The sequence below is a fragment of the Saccopteryx leptura genome, chromosome 4 (assembly GCF_036850995.1).
Source record: "Saccopteryx leptura isolate mSacLep1 chromosome 4, mSacLep1_pri_phased_curated, whole genome shotgun sequence".
Classification (NCBI taxonomy): domain Eukaryota; kingdom Metazoa; phylum Chordata; class Mammalia; order Chiroptera; family Emballonuridae; genus Saccopteryx; species Saccopteryx leptura.
Genome location: NC_089506.1, coordinates 166,177,647 through 166,184,743, shown reverse-complemented (window position 1 = coordinate 166,184,743; position 7,097 = coordinate 166,177,647). Strand labels below are relative to the sequence as shown.

The 7,097-nt window shown below is 47.6% G+C and overlaps 1 pseudogene; it reads left to right on the top strand.

The window, feature by feature from the left end:
- The first annotated feature begins 1,331 nt into the window (after positions 1 to 1,331).
- On the top strand, positions 1,332 to 2,111 carry LOC136402439 (acidic leucine-rich nuclear phosphoprotein 32 family member B pseudogene; annotated as a pseudogene).
- Positions 2,112 to 7,097: the final 4,986 nt, after the last annotated feature.

Below are 7,097 nucleotides of genomic sequence, written 5' to 3'. Positions count from 1 at the left end.
AATGGAGCAATGCCCCAGATGGGCAGAGCATAGCCCCCTAGTGGGCATGCCGGTTGGATCCCAGTCAGGCGCATGTGGGAGTCTGTCTGTCTCTCTGCTTCTCACTTCAGAAAAAAAAAATTAGAACAAAGCAGGAAACTACTAAACCCAGCAACCACAACTAATATTTATAATTTACTATATGTATTGCACACTGTGCTGAGTGTATTATTTAATATAATAGACCAAGACATAACATCTTACAGCAGGTGTTGCTATTATCCCCATTTCATAGATACACTGGACTGAAGATCAGACAGGTTAAGTTGCTTGTTCCAAATTACACAGTGATAACTGATGGAAAGCCAGGATTGAAATCTAGGCCTGCCTGATATGAAACACATGGTCTTAAATACCAAGCTAGATGTAATAATAATAATAGGAATACAAGAAATTGAAAATGCTCTAAGATTACTTTAGTTTTGATTCTCCTCAAAGCAAACTTGAGACAAGGTTTTGGATGTACCAAAGCCCATCTGGAAGGTGCTCTTGGGAAGCACAGTGCGAGGAGGTAAGGCAGAAAAAGGACAGCCAATAAAGGGTTTTACCTACTCGTCCTCATCCCTGGTTCATTGACTGTTCCTAAAGGGATGAACTCCAGTGACCTTTCTACACTTGAGCATAATTGGGCTGAGCAGGATGGCAGGTGCTTAAGGAAGGAAGCCCTTGTGTATGGAAACTCCTACTAAAGTTACAGGTGAGCTTCACATTGGGCACATGGGACCTGAGTGGGACATTGACAGCACCTGCTACAGGGATCAAATTCAAAACAATTAATAGCCAGACAATTTCCACATTGTGTTAGAATAGTTCATTTCATAAATAAGGGGATTTCTGCTTCAGTGAAATTGTATCATGAAATAAATTAGCTTTCACCCTTCAAAGTCCCAATTTAGAGAACTCATAACATAAAGGAAGAAACTGCTCTCTGTTCCCGTAACTTGGCTCTAGCAGGCGTCCCCAAACTAAGGCCCGCGGGCCACAATGCGGCCCCCTGAGGCCATTTATCCAGCCCCCACTGCACTTCTGGAAGGGGCACCTCTTTCATTGGTGGTCAGTGAGAGGACTACTGTATTTGGCAGCCCTCCAATGGTCTGAGGGACAGTGAACTGGCCCCCTGTGTAAAAAGTTTGGAGACCCCTGCAGGGGCTCCACTCACCCACCTGCCGTCTGCAGCATCCTGCCTCCGCCCACACCAGACCCCTTCCGATGGCCCTCACTGCGCAGGCCCGGACGCCTCCCACCTCGGCCTCCTCCAAGGGAGTGAAGTTTAAAGAGGGGCAGAGGGAAACATGGATGTGAAGAGGAGAATCCACCTGGAGCTGAGGAACCTGTCCAGGCAGCTGTTTGAGAACTCATCCTGGACAATTGCAAATCAAATGATAGGAAAATTGAGCGCTTAACAGCTGAATTTGTGAACTTAAGAGTTCCTCAGTTTAATAAATGTAAGCTTGATTTCAGTTTCAAATCTCCCCAAACAACCAAAATTGAAAAAGCTTGAGCTCAGTGACAATGGAATCTATGGTTATCTGGACATGTGGGCAGAAAAATTTCCAAATCTCACACATCTAAATTTAAGTGGAAATAAACTGAAAGATATCAGCGCCTTGGAACCTTTGAAAAAGTTGAAATGTCTGAAAAGCCTGGATCTGTTTAGCTGTGAGGTTACAAACCTGAATGACTGTCGAGAGAGTGTTTTTGAGCTCTTGCCCTCCCTCCCCCCCCCCCCCCCGCCACCTACCTGGATGGCTGTGACCGAGAGGATCAGGAAGCTCCTGACTCAGGTGCCAAGGTGGATGGTGTGGACAAAGAAGATGATGAGGAAGAGAGAGAAGATGAGGATGAGGATGGTGAGAAGGAAGAGTTTGATGATGAAGAGGATGAAGATGAAGATGTAGAAGGGAAAGAGAATGAAGATGAAGTCAGTGGGGAGGAAGAAGAATTTGGAAATGATGGAGAGGTTAATGAAGATGAAGACAATGAGCAGGGGGATGAAGAGGAGGAGGAAAGGAGGAAGAAAGGAGGAAAAGTGGAAAGAGAAAGAAATAGATGATAAAGGAGAAGATGATTAGACCCTACTTAACTTGCACAAAAAGGATAGAAAGAAAGAAAGAAAGAAAGAACGAAGAAAGAACTGTTCAGTATTTGTTAGACTGCTCATGGATTTGGTAGCTGTTTAAAAAAAAAAGGTTGCTGCGGTACAAACCCCAAGACATACCCACCCAAAGAGCCAAAGAAAGTTCCTGTGCCGTTTGCCTTCCTCCATTTAGTCCCTTTGGAAAATTCACTTCCAAGCCTGGGGAGGACACCCCAATAAAACTGTTAGGTTTTCCTGTGACACTCCTGCTGTAGCGTGGATAGCTACTATTGGTGAGTCAACCGTCTATGGCTACCAGTTACACCAAGACTGTAACAGCATTGTTACTTTCTGTACAACAAGGAACTTAGTAAATAAAATTTTAATATTTTTTTTTAAAAAAACAAAGAAACTATAATGATATTTATTTCTAAGAACATACCAGAGCTGATTATAGAGTCACATATGAAAAGTATCTGCAGCATCAACCAGGCCACTGCAGCACTGTTCTGGAGCACCACTGACCATTGTAAATAGATACTCTCTGCTTTCCTCCCACTGGAGACCGGGAACACGTGTGTGCGTTTGCCTGGACCACCCTCAATAATCAGCAAGTCTACAGTTCTGGAAAATACTTCCCCGTCTCTTTGAAGTGCCATCTGTGGGGAAAATGGCCGTGTTAGGCTTGCTCCCAGGTTTACTGGCTGCAAGCACTTTGTGCAATTAGTGCAGGTGCACATGACAGCACTACTGTAAGGATAAGTGCTTCCCCTCGGGGGCCATGGGGTGACATTGCACCCCACCACTGAGAGGTGGGGTTGGTTTCCTGATCCCTTGCCCTCCACCGTGAAAAGCAGATTTTCCTTTCCCTTTGTATTTTTTCTTTTTCTTTCTTCTTTTGGCTTATCTATCTTTGTTAGCCTCCAATAAATTGGAATGGGCTCCCATTCTCTGGCTCCACAGTTCCTTTACCGTCTGCTTGAATTCAATGCAAATCTGCATGGTCGTGGCCCCTGACCATACATTTGGTGCAGCGAGCAGGGTTTGGATCAAATTGGTATGGAGCGGCCAACACCCTTGAAGGGTGGGATAGAGAAGTGGTCGTTGTTCTCTAGTGTATGGCTCCCCTTGGCTGTCCTTTTGGGGGCCATGGGCTAGGTGGTTTTTATAACCCTGCAAGAGGAAACCAGGAGTTCTGTGTGAGAAGCTCCCTGAGGTTGAAAGGTCAGGATAAGCTACAAACTGAGTGGCAACAGTGGCTTGAACTGAAACAAGCCTTTCCAGTTCTCTGGAGAAAGAGGCCAACTGGGTTTGAGAGTTGCAGTGTGAAATGCAGGCTGAGCCCCAATGGAGAGTCAAACTGGAACAGTCTCTTGAAAAGGAATGATGGGGTTCACAAGTTGCAGTTTGCCCTGGAAGTGGAATGCTGGAAGCAACTGTTGGAGAAACAATTGTGGGTTCAAAAGCTCTGGGTTTCACGTCAGGCTGAGAGTTGGCAGCTGCAGGAGCCTAAACGGTCACTGAAGCAGCATCTGTGCCAGTGGAGTGGCTCTGAATTGGTGAGAGCAGGCATTTCCAACTCCTCCTCTTCTGAGGATGAGGAGATTCGGGTTGAAGCTGCCATCTGCACACTCAGAGCCCGGCAATGTTCACCCAAAAGGTAAAACTCCCAGCAGCAAGGAGTTTCTCAGGGGCAGCCACAGCCTCCTCTCAAGGTAGTATAGTACTCCGTGGTCTAGCCCTATACCCATGCAGAGCTGATGGAGTTAGGGGCACAATTTAAGCAAAAACCCACTGAGCCCCTGCCAGCCTAGTTGCCACAGTTGTGGGACATAGGGGGTGGATGGCATTGTGCTCTCTAGAACAGAGATGGAGAAATTGGCTGCCATAACCACATACTCCTCCTTGAGGCAGCATCTTCAGAACTGCCATGACAACCCAGGAAATCATACCCTATTAGAGAGGGTAATAGTTGCCATTTGTACAGTCTGGCAGAATGCTGGAGACTTGCCAGGGGCAGGGAGTTGGTGGCAGACATATACGGAGCTGCCCCAGGTCCTTCAGGAACTAGGTATGAAGAATGCTACTTTCAACCCGAGGTCCCGTGAACCAGACAAGGAGGTGTATACCTCAGAGATGAGGGACCTTATCCTCTGCAGTGCCCCATCAGCCCTTCTGGGTCACTAGTGGCTATCTTGGGCCCTTATGGGGGGCAATCCAGAAACAGTTATAGAGATGGTAGCAGATTTGGGGGAGCTGGAAGAAGCTAGGGATCATCAAGCAGTGAGGGCTGCTGCCCGTGCTGCTCCGCAACTAACACGGGAAATGGGCTGTAACGGTTACCCGAGAACAGATGTGGGTAGATTCGATTGTGAATGGGGCAGATAGGAAGAAATTAGATGGCAAGTCTAATAAAGTTCTTTTGGAGCTTTGGCAGCAGCTTAAACCAGCACAGAGGCTCTAGCTGCTGAGAGGAAAGGCCCCAGCAGCTACCAATAAAATGGTGGGTGTGCGGGCAGCATGGTTACAAGATTATATGATGGAGACAGTTGAGGGAGAGGAGGATCCCCAAGACCTATTGTTCCAGTTTGAATAGGGGGAAGGCTGAGGGATCTGTCTAACAAGGATGAGTGGGGACCGGAGGCCCCACATGGAACTGGCAATCCACTGGTCCCCTTCCAATGTACAACAGGTGTTGGCCTTGGTGGATACAGGTGCAGAATGTTCCCTCCCCTATGGGAACTCAGAGTGGTTCTTTGGGACCCCAGTGGCCATTGACAGTTATGGGGGCCAAACTGTTCAAGTGAACCCAATAATTATTCCATTGGGGATAGAAAGACTGCCTAAGCCATATAAAGTATATGTATCCCCTATTCTTGAATATATTTTGGGGATAGATGTCTTACAAGGACTGTGGTTGGAAACCACAGCTGGGGAGGTTCGCCTGCAAGTCTGAGTCATGAAAGCACATGTAGCACATTCCCCTCTGTAATTACCTGTTCCCTGGTGTGTGACTAGCACAAAGCAGTACCGTCTATAAGATGGTTATGAAGAAATTACAGGGATGATCCTTGAACTAGAAAAGGTGGGGATCATCCAGCCAGCGCACAGTCCTTACAATTCCCCAGTGTGGCTTGTGTGCAAACCAGATGGAACCTGGAGAATGACAGTAGATTACAGAGAACTTAATAAAGTTGTTCCCCCTTTGCACGCTGCTGTTCCCTCGATAGCTAACATGATGGATCGGCTAAGCCATGAGTTGGGGACATACCACTTTGTGGCAAATTTGGCTAATGCCTTTTTCTCTATTGATATAGCTGCAGAGAGTCAAGACCAATTTGCCTTCAGTTGGGAAAGGATACCACAGGGCTATTTGCATAGCCCCACCTCATGCCATGGGCTGGTGGCTGCTGACCTGGCTAAATGGAAGCAGCAAGAGGCAGTTCATATGTACCATTACGCTAACTAGTGATTCTCTTCCAGAATTGAAGCAGTCCGTACCCTGCTATCCCATATGAAAGCATGTGGCTAGGCAGTCAATGAGGGCAAATTACAAGGACCTGGGTTATCTGTTAAATTCTTGGGAGTTGTCTGGTCAGGTAAGACCAAAGTTATTCCTGATGCAGTTATAGATAAGATCCAAGCGTACCCTGTACCCACCACTATAGTAAAGCAGTTACAGGAATTCCTAGGTCTGTTGGGGTATTGGCGAACATTTATACCCCACTTGACTCAGTTACTGTGCCTCTTATATAACCTTATCTGGAAGGGGTTCACAGGATTGAACTGAGCAGGCACAAACTGCATTTGCAGCAGCTAAGAGAGCTGTCAAGGTCGCACAGGCTTGAAATGGATCCTGCCAGGCCCTGTGAGCTGGATGTCTATATAACCCCCGAGGGGTTTGGATGGGGCTTGTGGCAATGGACAGAGCGCTTATAGCAACCTCTTGGGTTTTGGTCCCAATTGTGAAAAAGCGCTGAGGTCTGTTACTCCTCAGGGAGAAACAGTTGGCAGCTGTGTATGCTGCCCTCCTGGTCACTGAGAGTATTATTACCGCATGCCAGTTATGGTCAAGACCACACACCCTATTGCAGGATGGGTAAGAGATTGAAAAACCAAACTTCATAGTAGTACGGCCCAAACTTCCACCCTGGCCAAGTGGGGTGCATACTTGCCACAATGCTGTGCTCCTAGCACCAGCCCATTGAGGGCAGAACTGCAGGAAGTCTTAGGTCCAGTCACCTATGTGACCTTAAAGTCAGGTGCAGCTGGGCCTCAGGGGGCAGAACCTGAAGTCAGTCCCTACCGAAAGGGGTGAATGCCTATCCCCAAGGAAGCCTGGTATACTGATGGTTCCAGCAGGGGCTATCCTGCCAAATGGACGGCTATAGCCTTCCATCTAGCCACTGAGACTATTCGGATGGACACAGGTACAGGCCAAAGCAGCCAATGGGCAGAATTAAGAGCTATGTGGCTAGTTGCCCATAATGAACCTTTACTTCTGGTGATTTGCACTGACAGCTGGGCTGTCTATTGTGGACTGACCCTTTGGATTGCTACTTGGCACATTAACCAGTGGATGGTAATGCACTGTCCACTATGAGGTCAGGCCATGTGGCAGGGTTTATGGGGAATAGGACACCAGAAGCAGGTGACAGTATATTATGTCATGGGCATGCCCCTCTAGCCCATCCTGGGAATGATGAAGCAGACACCTTGGCAAGGGTGCGATGGTTGGAGACCGCACCTGCTGGTGATGTGGCACAGTGGCTCCACCAGTGTCTGCTCCATGCTGGACAGAAAACTATGTGGGCTACCATTAAGGCATGGAACTTGCCTGTGTCCTATGCAGAGGTACTTGCTTCTTGTGAACAATATGCAGTGTGTTCCAAGGAGCACCCTCGGAGACCACTGGTGTCACCTGGACAGGTCCAGAGAGGTCGTGTTCCACTGACATGGTGGCAGATAGACATCAATTGGA